A 20,956-nucleotide genomic window follows, 5' to 3' on the forward strand; every position below is an offset into this window, starting at 1 on the left:
CATAAGGAAAGTGCTCAATAGAGGTTGTGAGGAGCCAAAGATCTGCCCCCCAGGGCGCCAAGGCAGACACCGTGAAGATCAGAGCCCTAGACGCCCAAAAGGTCTTCCAGAGTATGGGAGCTTGAAGGAGCTCCATACTGCACACAAGCAAGGAAGAGAAAAATAGCACAGCACACTAACTGCACATTCGCTGGAAATTTTCCCAATCAAGATGCTTGGAGTAAGAGCTTTGGGACGACCCTTCGGCTCCGTCCAAAATGTTCCAACTATAGCCCCAAGTTCTCATTCCAAGCTCCTTTTCATTGTCCTTTCATGAGATCAGCAGTAAGAACTCTATAGTGGGTAGAAAATAAGCTTTGATATGCCAATTTCGGACAGCCTTTAACTCATGTCATTATGCGACGGAATTGCACATGGATGATGCTAGTGTAAATCCTGTCCTACAGCCTTCTGAAAAAGAACTACAAAAAACACAGTTTTTAGTGAATGGCTGAAGCTCTCCGTTGCACAAATAGAACCATATAATGGTGCATACATTTGCATATGTCACACACAGTACATGTGAAGTAAATAATAACACTGTAAATAGTACTAGCATTGCCGATTGACCTAGGAGCACTTCATTCCATTCATAATGCTCTCTTCTCTCCATACATTTTCCTTAATTTCTGTGAGGTTGGCTGTGCTTATAAGTCATGTGACACAAAGGATTGAGGGATTCCTTATTGTTCATTTGTGGCAGTAAGGGATATTGTAAGCTCTGTATGCTAAACTAACTATAATTGGAAACACATAGACTCCTTTTTCTACCTCTCTACGCTTCAAGAGGGTGGTAACATCAAGATGAGCAGTCACATCCACAGACTAAAATCCAAGCTAAAGGATAGAATCCTTAGAGTAGCAGGAAGATTTGGCTGATCAGCTATGCCGGAGGAGGCTATTCATAGTGCCATTTTGCCAAAAGACTTTAACAGAGCTTATTCTCAAAGACATATATGAAAGAGTGGGTCACAACAGTCAAAATCATGTTATCTAAGTTATTGACCAAGTATTGGATTCCCTGTGCTTATGTGCCTATAAGAAAGATATTTTCCACGTGTCACCCCCCTACTGGTTCTCACTATGGTGAGGTCTGGGAGCGGGTGATCCGGTCTGGTCGGAAGATCCTCAACACCACGTTAAAGCTCCAAAATAACCGAAGTTAACTGATACTGCCCCAATATGTTTACAACTATGGTTAGAAAACTGCATAGCTTCGGTCTCTGTGTTTACCTTTTTTCTCTTTCCGCTGGAAAGTCTCCCCGAACCACAAGTAAAGAAAATTCCCCCGTATATTAAAGAGCAGTTTTATTAAATAAAGAAGAATGATTCTAAGCAAATAAAAAACATTTCCCTGGACAAAATTCTTAATACAGCCTTTAAAGTAATAAAAGTAAACATATTAATCAGAATAACAAAGAAAATAACAGCATTATATAGCAGAGTACAGTTATTTCTGGCTCCAGAATTTAACTTTAGGCTTTGACTACAGTTAAGAACTATAGAACTTTGGCTCCTATAGTACCTCTTCCTTACTGATTGCACTATTTAGAGAGCACTTGTAATGGTGAATGCTGATGCATTTCCACTTTGGCTAAAGAGTCCTTACCAATTAGACCTTTTTGGACATGCCCATCTTCGCCTGATGGTAAATCTATCTGTTAGAGACAAGCCAAACACTGCTCCTGAGTAATGCCTTTGAGATTGTTTACTTTATGTTAGACTAACTATGTCCTTTTTTTCATCTGTCTGCCTCCTGGTTTTCGCTGACTACATCTACGGATTTCCAGTCCATGAAGCCTTCAAGATGGTCTTCCCTATAGAAGAACTACGGATGCCGCCAGGACCTCCTAACTCACTTCAGCCCTTTGCTTGACCGCTCTCCTGTGTTTTCTGCTCCATTCCTAGCTGGACCTAGGATCTCCTCTGTAAGAACCAAACATCATCTGCACTCCACTCTACCTTTGGATCATCATCTTCCTCCCATGTGAAGTTCACTCACCCCGCTCTGTAAGCCGCTTATCACAACGTTCCTTGACAATCTATTTTTTCTTGTCTGTAACAGTTCCATCTCTCCTTCCTCTCAGACACCACTGAAACCAGTCCATAGATGGATGCTCCACAGCGAGTGTACAGATCATATATTTTTTTTAACTGTAAAAAGAACTTTTTTCTTCAACTGCCATGTCCATCCTGGTCTGTGCATGTGGGTCAGAAAGCTCCCTGGAAATATGATACCTTATTTGCCAACTGTCAATAAAACCTTCAGCAAAAGGGGAAAAAACAGCAAATAAACAAGCAATCAGCTTTCTTCTTCCATCCCATCTGCACCTGTATGTGTCTATTCTGTTTGTCAGTGGATCCTACACTCTCTAAATATGTTTAGGGATAAAGATTACTGGATGGAAAACAGGTGTAGCTGATTACTAAATGTGGAACAGCTAGAGGAAACCCCAGAAATTTGATACTGGCCACTCATTCACACAGACTCTATAATCAGTGCATTTTTTTCTCCATCATGAATAGAAGCTATGGTAGTCAATGTGATAATTCCTACTGGCTCTGTGGCGCTTGTATATAATGGACAGCCTTTCTCTGTTGACTGTCAGAAATACGGATCAAGAATATTATTTAAAGATGACAGAGCAAAAGGCATACATTTCTCAAAACCAGATGAGCCAGACAGAAAGTCTGATGCAGGAAGAGTAAAGTGAATCTGGAATATTTCAAAATAACAGAGAAGGCTGTCTGGATGCATGAATGGATCCTAGACAAAGACTACAGTTGTCCTTCACTCCTTGTTAGTTCATCCAATTATGCTTCTCAGCTGTTTCCAATTGTCTGCACTCTCTGTTGGATCTTTGTCATTTGTGAGGTTTGGAGTTTCACAAGTCTTTGCTCTTTCAGCCTGCCGCATAACCAATAAACTATTGCTGAATATTAGGTTTATAATTAACTAACAATTTTCGGGGTCCTTTCTATGTTGTCCTTCATCACAATGTGTCCATACCTCTTTGAACAGTCATTTTCAACTGCTACTGTATATAGCACACATGACTATTTGTATTACAACTGTAACTTGACGTATTTTACAGCTTTACTGATTTTAACCTTTAAAACTTTGTTCTTTTCATATTATTAATGTCCTGTGAAGTCATGTGTCTACTTATTTGCCTGTCACACCCACATTTCTGCTATGTGGGACAATAAAGGTATTTCAATTCTATTGCATTTTTGTGATTCACCTTCACATATTCACTCTCTTCCTCTTTGTAGATGCAATTACTACTGCAATTAACTTCTTGGGATTTTTGCTTTTTTATCTTTTATACTGAGTTGTTGTGAAGTGGTGCTACATGAAAAATGCACTGACCTGAACTGTTCTTTCACTCTGCTAATCATAGCCTTTTGAATTGCAGCTGCCAAACATTAAATCAGTTGTCTCTTACTTTGTATCATGGTGCACCCTTGGAAATTTCAAATGAAAAAACACTATAGGTCTTCATTATCCTTTTGATTTTGTGCCATTTTATTGTTTTGCAGTTTTACCATGTTTTATATACTAATGGTGAACTTGGTTGTATTGCAGATAATTTTATTGTCTGATCAGTTCATACTTTCTGAGAAGCCGGTGCATAGCCAAATGCATAACAATTAAATCAATGCAACTAGTGTCACCTTGAGGTCCCTCACACCTGACACACACACACACACACACACACACACACACACACACACACACACACACACACACACACACACACACACACACACACACAAAGTCCTGATTCTGATAAAAAGCTGAACAATTTCAGTCTGATTAGAATTGTGTTTACCAGAATGTAAACCTTTGGCCTTCAGTCTCTGCACATCGAGCACCACATCCCCCTCCAACTAATGTTGGTGTGATTCATGCTAATTGTCCCTGACTAATGTTGTCCAATCAAGTGATCACTGATGTATCCTCTGACTTCCCCTCATTAATCAGTGTTAATTATAACTCCCTTTTCTAGTGCTTACCATAATTGAATTAGTGCCAGGAGACCAAGGTAAAAGAGGTCAGCGTTACAGAAAATATATACTTTTGTGTCAAAAAAGAGCTGTGGCAAAGCAAGAAACTGCAATCAGAGAGGTGAAGTTTAAAATGGGAGGAACGACTTAGATTGTGGACAAATGGAGGGCATGTAACTGGAAGGATGTTGAGAGGGAAATCATGGCAGACTAATCCTGACAGTTTCTTATAAAAGTGATTTCCCTGCAGACTCCATCTGGTTTCCACTTTAATCACAGACACAGGAACATTTATATTTTGAAACTGTGAGTTTCATCCATTATTTTCATCTTACTCATATGAATTCCACACAAATATCGGTTCCCAGTCAGATGTAATAATATTGTCTTTTATTTTTTCAAACTTCTTCTGGTCTATTTATGTGTAAACTCAAAATGCCTTTTTCATTTATCTACAGCGCCGTGTGAGCTGGTCACTGCGTCACATGTTGTGATAACTGCATATGTTCCCCCATATGCAAACGCCACATCAGCCTGCGACATCATCTACGCCATTAACCACAAACTGCAAACACAACACCCCAAGATGCTTGTGCAAATTCTCAGTTGTCCGGGTCATCCTAACCTCAAACAGGCTTAAATTGCGGGCAACCAAACTTTTGCTCAGTTCTTCCTGAAAATGTTTCAACACCTGTCCAGGACTCTCTGTCAACTGTGGTGGCTCGCACTTCAGCAACCTGCAGTTGGTGGAGAAAATACTCGTGGAAGCCCACACACACATTTGCATTTTGATTCACATCACCCACTGGAACACAAACTCTCTGTTATCAGAACTCTGAGTTATCACACTGACAACATCCCCCCTGCAACAGAGGGGGAACAAAAAGAACACAAATACATCAGGAAATCACTGCAAGCTTGTGGTTACCCAAAACGGGCCTTTGTCAAATCAGCCAACAAAGCTGGCAGAAAAAACAACACTGCATCGAACACATTGACATGACGAAAACCTTGTCATTCCATATGACAGGAGTTTCTTTCTTCTTTTTTTGGAGATTTTTCACAGCTCTCGGAGCTCACTTTTTAACACAGTAGGCTGACAGAAAGGGGGGGTGAGACCACATCGAGGACTAAGGCCTCCATACATGGGTCATGTTACCCGCTGCGCCACCAGCGTGCCATGACAGGAATTTCTGAGAAACTCAGGAGAATTTTCTTAAAACACAACATACCAATACATTTCAAACCTAATAACATCCTCAGAGCAAAACTGGTTCATCCCAAAGACAGAACACCCAAACCATAACAGAGCGGTGTTGTGTATGCGGTCCAGTGTAGCAAGGAGTGCTCAGACTCCTACAATGGAGAAACTAAACAACAGCTACACAAACACATGGCATAGCACAGGAGGGTCAGCAGCTTGGGACAAGATTCAGCAGTCCACTTGCACCTCAAGAACAAGTGGCACTGTTTTGATGACAATGATGTCCAGATTTTGCACATGGAGAACAGAGAGTTTAACAGATGAGTGAAAGAAACCACCTTGGTCAAAAGAGAAAAGCCATCACTAATCAGAGGGGGAGTATTGCGTTTCCAACTCCCCAATGTTTACGAATCAGTCCTCCAACACATTCCAAAGAGATTATATCAGCAGTCTCGTCAACTCTCGTCCCCTCCCCTTTAGACGACTCCATGAATCAGCCCCTCTCCCCAACCCTGTCTTTCTTAGAATTACAGTGCATAGTGAAAGAGACCAAAGTCAGGAAAGCATCACGTCTGGATGGCATCAGCTCCAGGCTCCTAAGGTGCTTCACAGATCAGCTATGTGGTATCATGGGACACATCTTCAACACCAGTCTGAAGCTGGGCACACTGTGAAAGACCTCCTGTGTGGTACCGGTGCCAATGGCTGCACACCCAAGGGACCTCAACAGCGACAGGCCAGCAGCGCTAACACCTGATGAAGACCCTTGAGAGGCTGAATCTCAACAATCTTCGCCCGCCTGGTGAGGTCTTTATTGGATCCACTGCAGTTCACCTCCCATCCTGATATTGGGGTGGATAATGTCATAATCTTTCCGCTGTACCAAGCTCTGTCGAACCTGAAGAAACCTGGGAGCACCATGAAGATTAAGGTATTTGATTTTTCCAGCGCTTTCAACACAATCCAGCCACAACATCTGAATATCAAGCTGAAGTGGTCAGGAGTGAGGCTGAATAAATGCTGTACTGGGACACCCCCTGGACCTACTGCAGGTGGTGGGAGATAGAAGGACCGTAAGAAAACTAACATCACTGATGGACAATGTGCATGTAGCTGTTGCAGCGCTGGAGACCACTTTTGGTGACAGACCGCAGCACTCTAGATGATGAATTTAGTGCTTTCACATGTCCTTCGTCCAAGCTAATGTTAGACTTGATCTCTACTGCTCTCAACAAACTCCTTAAGTGTTTCCAAATATGCTACTGGTTCCACAGGTACTTCATCTGATCAAGAATCATATATACTGTTTCTCTGATGCTAATGTATACTTGTAAAATTTTTAGCTTCTCTGTGTTTATTCATACAGTCCCAAATATTGCACAGGGTGGCTGGTGAGGGTGGGAGGCCGGCTGTCAGCTGGGGAATCCAGGGGAAGATCCAGCGGAGTAACTGGACTTGAGATTTCATGAAAACAAGGGAGAGCTTCGGAGCGGGATCCGAGCAGAGCAGATTGGCTAAGAGTTTTCAATCTAAGGCAACTCAGCAGATTGCATCGGGTCATTGACTTGTAGCGTCCTCTCCTCCTGAATGAGCTTGTAACCACAGTGGGCAGCCGCTTGCATTGTGTTGTTGATTTTCTGCAGTCACTCATACCGAACATACATGTAGCAAAAGTGCAGATTAAAAACTCCCCTTTAACAGGAAGAAATCTCCATTAGAACCAGAACCAGAATGGCCATCTCCCATGACTAACTGGGGGTTTGAGAAGACAGAGCAGAGGCACAAATCTGTATAATATGATCTGTTGTGCGCTGATGAGGTTGTGTGAATGTCAAAATTCAATACCATAGGACATGTGTCCTATGGTATTGAATTTTGTGGGTTATCTTTCTAGTAATTGAGATATTTCCATCAAAGTACAATATCAAACAAACAGCCCCCCCCCCCCCCCCCCCCCGATGATGCACTGGCCATAAATGGCACTAGCATGTCTGTTTGCTCCACTCCAGAGGAGAAAGGCAGAAGAGTGGCACCCCCAGATCAACCTCCATGTATCAGCTCGAACAGGAGGCAGTCACTCCAGAAGCTGCAGAGTGTGAACATCCCATATTCAACCTCAAACTAACTTTACCGCGGTTACTAAAAAGGTGAGCTGATATATCAGAGAGTGATCAAAAATGCATGGAGGTTCCACTCACTCCTGAAGGACGAGAGAATCACATAAGTGTGGCTGAAGTTCATTTATTGGGACTTTACTGAAGACTGTTTCCTGTGGGGAATTTAATTCAGGATTTTCGGTAAACAAACTTCTGTACCAACATAGAAGGTGGTGACCACAACAGTGTTTTTACCCGTAAATGTATTTAATTTCTAAATGCTGATATAAGGAAGGTGAAAAATCCAGTTCACTAACTGATGAGCCAAACTGCTGCCAGCTGCAAGATTTTCCTGTTGCTGCCTGGACAGCAAGCTCTCCATCGCAGTCACCGTGTTGTAGAGCTCGCAGCCAGCTGCATAACAGTTTTATTTCACAGCTGTGCTGGCAGCAAGTTCTCTGCTGCAGTATGGTCCTGTCCGACATCCTGCAGCACAAACTAGTCCAGTCGCCATAAAACCATAATAATGGATTTCTAATGGAGTGTTGCGCTGAGAAGGCAGGTGTGGATGGAGAATGAAAGTGGTGTGGGGGGGGGGGGCGCATTTGAGTGCGATTTTCCAAATATGGTTGTGGCCAATCAGAGGGAAGTCAGCTAGGTAGCGCTGCATATCATTACCAACCCTTTTACTGAGTAGGGAAATTTGGCCAGACAAAACAACAAGCTGTTGTTATTTTTTTAAATGAAATTTACATATGCAGCAATATCAGCTACTATAAATAGTTTATACGGTGATGTCATGGACCCTTTAAGGATAAAACAATCTACTGGCATAAACATCTGGATCACAGATCAGCCTAAACTAAAAATTAAGTCCAAGCTTCTCTCGCTCTGGACAGGTATGGGGGTTGACAGTAGCGGAGAGGGAGGATAAGCCTGTCTGATCTGCTCCGAGGTTTGCCTCATGGAGTTAAAATTTAGGGCTTAACGAGTCTGTTTTGCCTCTCGACAATAAGGACGTTAAGTGCAAAACCCCAGAAATTATATTTATGGGTTGGATTTTTGTGCTGTGCTGATTCAGTGGAAAGTTATTTGGCAGAGCAACCTCTGCTGTGCAACAGTCTGGACCAAAGATACAGCTGTTTGATCAGGGGCCGTGAACAGATTTTTGAACCGAACTGTAATGTTCTGTTCTGGTTTATGTTTATTATTTGGTTAAGTTTAGCTCTTTCCTGTTTTGTCTGTTCTGTTTAGGCTTATTTGTATCTTTAGACTTGTTCTGTTTGCTCCCTTGATCATTTCCACCTGGTTTTAGTTAATTGGTCCCTCCCTGCTACCTTGTCTGCCCGCCTCTTTAAACCTCTCTTAGTTTTCTGTTTGTTGCCGGGACTTCACAATCATTCCATTGGTAAGAGCCCTCCTGCATTTTTGTCGTGTCTGACCTGTTCTTTGTTTTTTGAGTCTGTCCAGCCGTTTGATGTCTGTATCACCATCAGCCTGGATCAAGTCTGTTTGCCTGTTTAATTCCCTCACCTTCCATTCAATAAACACCGCAAAATGATACTACCGTGTCTGGCTGAACTCTGGGTTCATCTCCACACAAATCATTACACGAACACTCTTTAGAGACAAAACTTAAAAGCTTTCAGTGTGTTTCAAAAAAGAGACATCCTTGCTAAACCCATGTATGTATTTATTTTAAGAAAAAAAATATAGCGCACCCATCTGCATAAAGTTGAAGTGTCTTTTTATTTTCTATCGTTTGCTTCAGGAGTGATTCATTGTTTGTAAATAGTAAAATTATATTTCAGTTTGATGGTGGTTCTTGATATTAATGTTGTCCCTTCAATTTAACTTTTCCCTGTAGTTAGTAACCTTCTCGTTTCCTCTTGCCTTTGGCCAATCAGTTAACAGCAGTCTATTCATGTAACATCTCAGTCCTATTCTGCTCTGATTGGCCCTACTCTTTAGCAGGGCCAAAAACACCTAGCCAAGGCCTGATAAAACTGTATTTGAAATGCTCTGTGAGTGGGTAGAGCCAAGTAGAGCTGGTGTAAAACTGACTATAGAAGTACTGATCCAGGAGTGCTTTATATGTGAGAGAAAAGTCAAAAGATAATGGCAGACTAGCTCAATATGTCATTTTATCTAGGAAAGAAACACAGCCAAGCAGATAAACTCTTAGCCAGTTTTCAGGTAAATCCGAAAAAAAGTAAAAAACAAAGCTGGTTGACTGAGAATCTTCACCAGCATTTTCAGGTCAATATCATGAAAAGGAGCACATACAGTTAGCTGTAGTATAAACTCAGCCAAAAGCTATTTTGAAGATAAATAAGGTTAAACACTAAAAGAAAGGGCCAGTTGTATCATCTATGCGAGAACATGAACTTGTTTACAGCAGTAGCTTAGCCGCTCCCCCTGCCAAGGATGGCGTCACAGTTGAACAGAACGTCAGGCCAAATTTAGCTACTCTGAAAAGAAAAAAAACAGAGAGAACAGAGAGAGAAGTTAGACAGTTGAAATAACAACAAATAAATTGGAGAGTAGGAGAATGTAGCAGAAAGAGGGAAAGGGGTCTTTACCAGTGTTGCATCATTAATGAAAAGTTATTTTAAATGAGCAAATAATGACCAAAGGTTTCAGTCGAGATGTGCAAAACTTAGAGAGATATAGCCCAACAGAGTTGCATCTCCAATTGAAGTTGGTTCTACAAAGCACTGACTCATGGAAACAGAATGTAAATGCACTGTGTAGATTTGTTTTTGTTAAAGTATTCTGTAAACTATCTCCTTTGCCATTTCTATTATCATGCACCTCTTTGTTTTGGTTTATCTAAAAAAACTACAATACTGTTTGGAGATTTTAACATGATAAAACTTGACAAGATTCAATGGGTGTGGATTATTTTGCACAATACAGAACATTATCATAAAATTGATATGCTCTACAGTAAACATCTCTCCTGTGTATCCAACCAATAGACAACTATCTTAAGGAAGGGGGTACATGATACTGTGATGAATCCCTTTTTCCATGATAAGATTCCAATGTTGTCAGAAGGTCAGGTAATTCTTTTCATCCTCTCTTGAGAATAAAGAATGGAACCCATAAATTCAGTGTCTAGATCTGTGTCACCTTAGGTTCATTAAAACTAGAACAGAAGGCTCTGCTTTCACAACACCACTTCATAAAATAGAAAGACAGACTGAACCACAAAGGGACAGCATTTATTTATTTATTTTGCTCATATTCTATCTAAATATGTAGTATACTGGCTGATGCAGAGCTCTGAGATTCTGCTGCAGCCCCTTTGATCTGTGGAGGCAAATTTGAGTTAATGAGGGAGTTGCATGTGGCCCTTTGCAGAATTCTGCTGGCTGAATGAACACATCTCAAAATTAATAGATGATCCGTTTTATTAGAGGCCTTGTTGCTTTGGATCTTATGCTCTTTATTTTCCACATGTTCCCAAATGTTATATATGGTGTACTCAGACACAGTATTTTCAATGCCAGGTTTTTAGCTTTGCTATGCATGCAATTTCTGTTTTACTCACTGGAAGATGAGTGTTTCTTTCATTTTAAGTTAATTTAATAATGTTAATTTAAGTGAATTCACCCACAACCCCAGTAATATTTAGTTTATAGTTTAATTTAGTTGCAGAAATATGGAATATCAACCAAAATAAAGTATTTAACCAGTTTTAACCCGTACAATATAGCTAGACTTCTTGCTTGTTTGAAACACCTAGACGGTGTAGCTGGAACACATTTTCAGTGAAGGACCCAGAGTCATAGAGTGTTTCGGGTCTTTGATCTTCAGACACCCTGGCCTGGGCAACCCAACCAGGGTTGATTAGGCCCCAGTTTGTGTTCAAGCAGTGTGCTACTCCATGCGTTTCCCCTCTTGATCCATAGCCACCTTGAGGCTTCTTCAACGGCCTCACTGAAGTTTCTGGTGGCTCTTCTCTCAGGCAACCCTCTGATGCCAAGGGGCCTGGATGCCCGATGCACAGTTTTACTTAGGAAGCCCCTGCAGCCCACTTCTATTGGCTCACAGCAGGCCCTCCATCCACGGCCTCTGCATGCCTGAATTAGCTCAAGAAATTTAGCCTTCTTCCTTTCGTGAGCCTCCTCCATGCTGTCCTCCCAGGGGACTGTAAGCTCCAATAGAACAACTTTCTTTGTCGAGTCAGATGTTAAGACCAGATCTGGCCTCAGTGACGTCCTTGCAATGTGCTCTGGGAACTTTAACTGCCTCCCGAGGTTCAAATGCAACTGCTAATCATGGGCCATGGCTAGCAGTCCAGTTGTGGCCTTACCTTCTCCCCTAGGGTTTCTCCCCTGCCCTGACAAAGGAGATATTGTGTCTCAATGGGGACTGATGCTTTGACTCCCGAATTCGGGTGCAGATGGTGTCTGCTACTGCCTTCAACACCAGGTTATGGCGCCACAAGTCCCTCGTCTCTCCTAGCGCTTTAGGGCAGCAGCTTAGGATGTGCTCCAGGGAACCAGTGGGCATGTTGGTGCTTCTGCAAGGCCCGAGGTATAAAGGTTAGATGGACTTGGAAGGGCATCATACACCAACTGGATCACGAACTTAAGTCTTGCTGGTTCAGACTTCCATAGTTCTTTCCAGGTGATCTTCTGGGCAGATTCACAATCTCTCTCTGCACCATCTGTCATCGCTCTCATCCTCAGGCTTGGTCATAGCGTGGCTTTGTGTGGCTACCTACACAAGTTCGTCCAACTGCCACAGAGACAAATAAGACGCTACGCTTCTACTTGGTTGACTGTCTCTTGTGCTCGCCATTCTCCTCCCAGTTCTGACCGTGATGCTGGAAGAAGAGACTCCGGCATCAGCAGAGTCTCTGTAAAGCAACACCTCCCTGGCTCTGGTGACTTGGAACTCCCCCGTCACACCAGTCAAAGAAAGCTGTAGCTTGTTGGTGTGCCCATAGAGGGCAATGCTGCTCAGGCTCTTCGACAGACCCAGTCATCTTTGCAGGTATTGGCAGACATTGCATTCAAAGCCCTCCACAACAGGCACTGGGACCTCATAAATCAGTAGTAGCCACAGACGTCTTGGCAGGATGCCATGCTGGTATATCCATGCCTTGAACTTTCCCGGAAGACCGGACTTGTCCACTGCTGATAGACATGCCTTCAGCTTTACATGGGCTGCCTCCACTACTGCCTTGTCCTTCAGGGTGTTATCGAAGATCTTCCCTAAGCTCTTCATGGGCTTCTCTGACACTGTTGGAATGGGGACTCCATCCACATAGAAGCAGTGTTTGTCCTCCACTCTCCCCTTTCTCAGGAAGAGGGATCTGGACTTGGCTGATGCCACCGGCATCCAGTCACTGATGTTGCTATGACAGTCAGGTCATCCATATAGGCCCGGATTGGTGGTTGGCGAATGCCAGATCTGGACAAGGGGCCCCTACATTCCACTTCTGCAGCCTTGACCAGCATGTTTATCGCTAGGGCAAACAATACCACTGACATGGTGCAGACAGTGATAATGTCCTTCTCTACGTGGTGCCACACGGATGTTGTTCCGAGGTGAATCTCAAGCTGAAACTACTATAGTAGTCCCTTATGAGTTCAGTGATCTTCTCAGGAATGTGGTATCAGAGCTGTTGACACAAGCTTGTGTGGAATAGATCCCTAGGCAATGGCCAGGGAAAGCCACAGGACTGCCAGGTCTCCTTGGTTTTCTCTCGCATCCCGGATCAACTGGGTGATCACTACTGTGTGTTCCAAACAACCTGGCATGCCTTGGACCCTGCCCTTCTGCAACGTGGTGTCAATGTAGGAATTTCTCAAGAGATACTCATGTAACCTGTTGGCAAGAATGTTACAGATTTTGCCTTCTACACTGAGTAGGGAGATTGTGCGGAACTGCGTGATGTTACTTGTGTTCTCCTCCTTTGGTATCCAAACACCCTCTGAGTGACGCCATTGCTGGGCCACCTTCCCCATCCGCCATACAACCCTAATAAGTCTCCTGAGCCTCTCCAGGAATCTTGGGCAATGTTTGTTGACTTTGTAGGGCACTCCACTTCTGCCTGGGGCTGCGCTGGTAGGTGCAGCTTGTACGATGTTCCTGACCTCTGCTACTCTGCTAGAGTAGGCTCCTTGATGTTGAACTGTAAAGAGGGTTTTGAAGGTGTGGGTAGCTCTCTGCAGGTGGGCAGATATTCCTTCCTCCTGCTGTCGCTGTATGTGGCACTAAGGCTCTGGTTGATCTCATCCTCTGGGCATCGCAAGGTCCCACTCCATGTTTGCCCCAGCAGCTGCTTAGTAAATCCAAAAGGATTTGCAACAAAGGCCGTGTGCTTGTGAGCCCCCTCTCTGCCTCTCCACCTGTGCCACTCAGCCCGTCGCAGACAAATGAGTTTCTGCCTCAGGATGTCCCAGAGCTCTCTCAGGGCTGGTCTTTCCTCCTCACACGCCCTCTTATACTGGCGGTTCAGGGCCTTCAGCTGTTTCCTGAGCTGGGAGATCACGCCGGTACCTATGCTGATGATTAATTCGCTCATCAACAGAAGACGCTGATTAACTTCTGCTCTGCAAGATGCATTTAGAGTGGCATCAACGTCCTTGTCAAATTGCTGCCACTCAGCCTCCTTGTTTGCAGCAGGCCATAAAACCCAATGTTGTTCTGATGGTTTGCAAGGTGTAGCATGTTGAGCATGGAGGTTCTGGACACTGTGGGGTGCCTCCGGTTACTGCTCCTCTTCCAGGGTCAGTGCTTGGCATCGGCTCTGTGGGTTGCTCTACTTGCTTCCTCCTTGTGCAACCCATCTTGGCCTGGGGGATCCGGAGGCCCCTAAGGTCCTTACAGACCTTACCACAAAAGCAGGTTGCTTTCGTTATCGATAATCTGTTGCATATGTCTGGTACCAGGAGAGAAGTTCTCGGAGGGTGACCCAGAGGTCACTGGATTAAACAGAAAGACATTGATGAGCGACTTGGAGGTCAGGTGGTCCCTTGAGAATTTTCAGGCGGGTGACTCAGAGGCTGCAATACCCAGGCATAATATGATCTGTTGTTCACTGATGAAGCTGTGTGAATATCATGAGTGGGTACCAAAGGCCCTGCTCATGGGCTGTCAGCTTTGATTCTTTGCTCAAAAACAGTCAATTCAGAAAACAGTTGATCTTTCTACATAGGTTTTCTTTCTTCGTAATTCGTATTCTCCAATTCGAGCACACCATCTCCCCTCAACCCCCCAGTTGATACATCAACTGGCTAATTTAATGGCATGGGTCATGCTAACATGTCTGAATACTGCCACTAGCCTAATACCATAATAATGAATTTGCGATGGAGTGTTGCACAGAGGAGAGAGGTGTGGATGGAGGGGCAAGGGTGTGGGGGCATGTGAGACTAGGCTTAAAACTTTCCTTTTTGACAAAGCTTATAGTAGCTCAGGTTACTCGGAGCTATCTCTGTAGTTATGCTGCTATAGGCTTAGGCTGCCAGAGGACATCAGGGTCTATTTTTCTCACTCTGCTGAGTTCTCCTAATGTTATCCAATTTCATTTTTTGTTGTTATTTCAACTTTTTGTTCTCTGTAATATTTTTTTCATAGTAGCCACACATGGTCTGTCATTCTGTTAGCTGTGACATCATCCAGGGGAGACAGATCATCCGCTATTACCATGTAACATTCCTGGATCAATGTGTGCTTATGTGCTTTGCTGCTTGCCAAGACCTAATGCAATCTACTGGGTTTCCTTAGATAGGAAACTTTTTTGACCAATTTGTATGATTTGATTGAATTTGACTTTGTAAAGTGCCTCAAAATGATGTGTTGTGAATTGGCGCCATATAAATAAAATTGAATTGAATCAAAGCAGAGAAGTTTTAATTCCACCAGGCCACATCCTTCATTGGTGACATAATTTCTCCAGATCAGGTAACCATGGACCCAGCCAAGAACTTCAGTGTATTCTTCAGTAGATTCCAATTTTCCTTTCTTACAGACTTTGGGCCAAGACCATTAAGCCAGGTGCACTATCCAGGATCCAGGAATCATCAGAGGAGTCCATGACCAGTGGTGCTGATGAATTTATCCTGCCAGAGACTGTTCACCTGTCGGTCATTATGCTGGATTTGTAAAGAGAGATCAAGGATGCCCACTAGAACCATCCATCCTCAGACTCCTGTCCTGGAGACAGTTTGTTTTTTCCTGATCCTCTGGTCCCCAAGGTACTCATAGTATGCCATGAGTCTTGACTTTTCTGTCACGCAGGCCTCAAGATGACCATGGAGACGATACAGTCTCAGCTCTGGTGATGATCCTTGGTCCCATACATCAAAAAGTTTATCTCAGCCTGCCGCCAGTGTAATCAGACCAATCCTTCCTAACATTCTTCATCTGGGTTGCTGTAACCACTTTCTTTCCCATCTTGACCTTGGTCCCACTGTCCATGGACTTCATCACCGGTTTCTCCATGTCCAATGTGCATTCAGTCATCCTCACCATTGTGGACAGATTCTCCAATATGGTTCATCTGGTCCCTCTCAAGAAGCTCCCATCATCTGAGGAACTGGGAGAGAAATTTGTCCAAGAGGTTTATTGTCTACACAACCTCCCCTCTGACATCATCTCAGACCAGGGCCCTCAGTTCATTTCCAAGTTCTGGAGAGAGTTCTGTTTTATACTGGTAGTTTCTGTCAGCCTGTTCTCGCAGTTTCACCCTCAATCTGATGGCCAATCAGAAAGGGCAAATCAAGAGGTGGAGATCAAGACCAAGCTTCACAGTCTCTGCAACCAGGACTCCACCAAGTAGTTGCATGACATTCCCTGTGTGGAGAATTCCATAAACTTCCCTCCTTCCAGTGCCACTGGTCTTTGACCCTTCTACACAGTCTATGGTTATCAGCCACTGGTTTTCACTGTCCAGGAGAAGGAGGTTAAGGTACCAGTTGCTCATGTTGCTGCCCTGAAGTGCCAGCAGTTCAGGAGGAGAGCCAGAAAGGCTATGTTAAATATAAACAAAGTTTATGTCAAGACAGCCAATCATCACCCTGCTCCCGATTACCAGGTTGGTCAAAAAGGTCTGGCTCTCCGCAAGGGATATACCATTCTGGGTTGGAGAGCTGCAAGATAGCATGTTGTTTTGTGGGCCACTTCCCTATTTCCAAGATGATGAATCCATTGGCTGTCAGACTTCAGCTCCGTTGCTCCATGAAGATCCATCCCACGTTTCATGTGTCCGGGTTCCAGCCCCTCACCCAATCTCAATTCACTGACTTGGAGCTAGGAGCTATAATTAGACATTTTTGGATGGAGCCCAGGAAGGTGAATCTTCACTTTCTGCAGGACTTTGGTTACATTTCAATGAAACTACAGTAATGGAAAAAAGAAATTGAACACCTTTGTCTTGCATTTCTTGGCTTCAGTCATCAAAAGCCATGGTTATTTAATCAAGCACTAATTCCTGTGTGTATCATGTGACTAAAATAGATAGACACACAATCAGTTAATCCGATCATAATGTGTGTGTTTATGCACCTGTCTTTATTCAGAATTTAACCACTCTGACATGCCAAGTTCTCAAATTCCCCTAAAAATACACAGAAGTACTTCTGTCTTTGCTAAACAACAAAAAATAGTAAACAAAGCAATATTATACGAGTTTGTTCGTCTTCCTAGTGCCCATGCTAGACTTGCACGATGTTCTAATTACATTTGAAATTATCGAGCAATAATTTTGAGCTCTTTTATTTTTTCGAATAGAAAGGTTGTATCAGGAGCCCCAACAGTTTTGCTTCCCAACCTATTTCCGCCACTCACCAATACCGAAATCTGTCACATTTACGTCAGGCACACATGCACACTCGGGTTAGTCTGCCACATTCGGAAAGTAATTGAGGCTGACAAGCATTATATGCACATTGATCGGATTATCAGCATGTTGGCATAAACCGACTGAATTTAATCTGATCATAATATTCCGATTGGTGTGTTTACATAATGCTTTTTTTATTCTGATCAGCCCTTTATTCCGATTAGTTTTGTCCATGTAAACGTAGCTAATATTGTGGCATTGCAGAAACTTATCAAAACAATGGCACAAATGAATGTGGGCGTGTGCTGTAATCAGAGTTTGTGGTGGTAAAATCTAACCTCTTTTATTTATTTTAACACAAGGTGCATGTTAAACTGGTGTTTTAAAATTGATGGGAAAGGCACACATTTAATTAGTGATGTGTCCTTAAGTAGAAGAAAAAATCTGTATTTACTATTGCAACTGTACATTACAATCAAATTTGTCTTCTACATTTAACCCATCCCTTAGGTAGCAGTGGGCAACTTTTACAGCACCTGTGGAGCAATATGGGGCTGCAGTCCAGTGCAGGATTCGAACCAGGTGATGCAGCCAGAACGCACTGCTCTAAACACTAGGTCACCAGTCCCCAGTAAATACCAAATAAAAGCGATCTCACCAAAGACAGATGACAATAGATACATGTGGGTACACATTCAAAACAGATTAAGGACAGCTTGGCTCAGGTATCTATCCAGTGGGCTTGGATGGGCCTAGGCCCACCGACTTTGTATCAGAGTCCACCCAATGAAGTGGCTTTCTTTTAAAAAAAAAAAAAAGTCATCATATAAATCATCTGAAAAATAACATAAAATGAAGCAGAATACAATTTTATGTATGTTTATCCCAACCATTAAAACATCAAGCTTCACGTTCCAGTTCTCAGTAAACCGACGGCACAGAGAAAGTCATTTGCCTAAGAGCTGCAGGACTGTAATAAGCTGAATACAAGGAGATGCTGAAAACACTCCCATTTGTAGAGAAACTGTCAGCATGTGATGTGAAGGTGGTGTTGGATATTGTCATGATGTGTGCCAAATGAGACATTCCTCTTGGGGGCACCAATAAACAGAAGAGCGGAAGATTCTTTTTTGGGGTAGGGGAGCTGTGGGGCTGCTGTGTTGCCTTGCGCTTGAATTCAGGGGCACATACTTAATTTAGTCACATGGTAATGTTGGTGCATACTTTTAAGGAGCATTTTTAGGGTCTTGTAACATTGGGATCTTCTGCCCAGATCCTTCATTCCTCTTCCTCTTTAAAAAGAATACTTTACAGTCTTTATTCATTTTCCCCACCATGTTCATCCCATGCGCGCAGCGCTGAACTGAAAAGAATTGTTTCCGCTGGGATTACAATAAATAAATAAAAGTGTTATTTCATATAGTGGTATTTGCTGTAGGTTTAAGACTAATGCTAGTGGGTTAAAGGCAAAGCCTAAGTCCATGCATCACTGGGTCTGCTTGGAACATAAACATAAAGCATCTGCTCGGAGAACAACTTCAAACTCAGCCTTCGGCATGCGTAGTTATGTGCTTAGAGGCACCCTGTGCTAATACAGGGTAAATAATGTCTGGTCAGGGTGGAGGTTGCGATGACAAACCTGCTGTTGCTGTTTTTGAAATGTAACAATCTACAAGAGCAGGACCAGATCAGGTGGGGGTGGGGGGTGAGGGGATCAGCAGCAAGATCATGCGTAAAGACGCAGTGTAACAACTGCTGAATGCCTTAAGTGCCACAGCATTTCACAACAAAAGAGTAATTATTTCTAATATTTAATTCAAGAAATTTTAAAATAATTTTTGCATTTGTTGACTCGTGAAAGCCTGATAATTCTGATTTAAGTATTCTTTCTAACCACAGAGAACATATACTATAAATGTGTTGAGAAAACAATATAAAAATCATCCACAGAACATCTACAGTGGTGCAGAATAAAAATATAAATTTTACTGAAAAAAAAATAAAGTAATAAATTCAGATGGGATCAGAATATAAAATGATTTCGTTCTGGCTGCGATGCCAACATCGACAAGAAAGCATTCTGCACCAATAAGAATAGTAAGTTGCAGTCAAGCAAGACGGAGCTCATGCGTTGCCAGATCATAGTAGCCCCGTCATAGTACTGACAAATTACTTCTTCTCATCATTACATTACTACAATTCAAGCAAACCAGAAAAAAAGCTTTTGAGTGTCGATGTCAACTTAAGGAAGCAAAGGGGATCAGAAGCCACGCAGAGGTTGCCATTTCTTTCTGGACTGGTAAGTTAAATGTTTGCTAATGGTAGCAAAAAGATCTGGCAACCAGGTGGCAAACAGTAGCTGAAGGTAAGCGTGAGTGCGCCACCTATTGGCCGAGAAGAGTTAAACTTGTAGCTGTCACCTTTAAGTAAAAATCGGTTAAAGGGTTTCACAATTGGATCAAATCTGCGCTTTTTTGCTAATTAAAATATGGTCACCCTAACTAGTGTGGAATAGATCCAGAGAGAGAATAGTCCGAATCGGCCTGTACATTGTTGCCAGAGTGAGCTGTGCTCAGTTTATTCTACTCAAACTGAAAACAGCCTCTCTTAGTTCAAAGTTCACCTGAATAGTATTTCACCTCCCCTAGAAGATAAAAGCCAAAACAATTAAAGGATTACTGCTGTACAACTATGTGTGGACTTGCGCGTGCAGAATCTGGACGTAATGGCCAGTCACTTAATGGGCAATAAAAGGTTTTAGGGTCATGCTGTGAGGATCTCTATGTGAAATAAGTGCTTTGACAAAGGAAACATGGATTTCAACTCAATGCCACATTTCATTTGTTGAACGACCAGCTGATTAGCATTGCACATGGAGTCCAGGTATACCTGGTGACGTCTCTGACAATTTAATTGCTTTATTAGCTGAAATTTAGCGGCTAAAAATATGCAGGAAAAAGCAGCAGGGATGCTTTTATCGTGTCACACTTCTGAGCTTTATTTTAAATTACATGAAGCTCTGACTCATGAGTCGTGCAGATGGATTCAGGATAAATTATTCATAAACAAGAATGTCAACCAAAAGTGAAGTTAAAACTGACAGATTGGATGATTTACTGTTTCACAAAGGAGATGTGATATTCTCTCAGCTTCTCAGTTTTAGGTCCCAGGGACCTAAGTGTCATGATTTGTTTTTGTTTTTTTTCACTTGGACTTTTCTGATCAGTCTTCACCTCTGCCACTAACCAAACAGCTCAGTCCCCTTCCTGTCATTGCCTTCCTGTTAATCACCTGCATCCAGTAATTACATTCAACTCTGGTCACCTGTTCACCTGCTTACATATACCTGCCTCAGCCAACTCATCCTGGCCAGAACGTCTCTTCTCTCTTCATTTGCTTCTTGTGTTCCACCGTGATATGCGCTGTGTCTACCGGATCCTGTGAGCTCAGCAAGCTGGACTCTTCAGTTAAAGTTGCCTGTGTCTGTGCGCTGCAGTTCTGCCTATTTCCCCGTGAGTCCCAGCCGCTTGCGTTGCCTGTTCTGGTGGTTCCTCTGCCTGATCTGGTCTCTCCCTATCTGCATCCTCTGGTCTCCTGCTCATCCCTGCCTGCCTGCACCTTCAGCCAAAATTCATCTGCCTAGTCTGGTTATGTTTGCCTGCTTCATCTGCTATTATTCATCATCTTCACAATAAACTTTTTAAACATAACTCTGTGTTCGGCTGAATATCGGGTACACCAGCAGTATTCATTACAGTACGTTCTAGCCATAAACATGAACTCTTATGGACTCACCTGAGG

General features: G+C 42.9%; 1 pseudogene; it reads right to left on the reverse strand.

Moving 5' to 3' along the window:
• Positions 1-11,168: 11,168 nt before the first annotated feature.
• LOC118564034 lies at positions 11,169-13,894 on the reverse strand (annotated as a pseudogene).
• Positions 13,895-20,956: the final 7,062 nt, after the last annotated feature.

The sequence above is a fragment of the Fundulus heteroclitus genome, chromosome 8, assembly GCF_011125445.2.
Source record: "Fundulus heteroclitus isolate FHET01 chromosome 8, MU-UCD_Fhet_4.1, whole genome shotgun sequence".
Taxonomy (NCBI): domain Eukaryota; kingdom Metazoa; phylum Chordata; class Actinopteri; order Cyprinodontiformes; family Fundulidae; genus Fundulus; species Fundulus heteroclitus.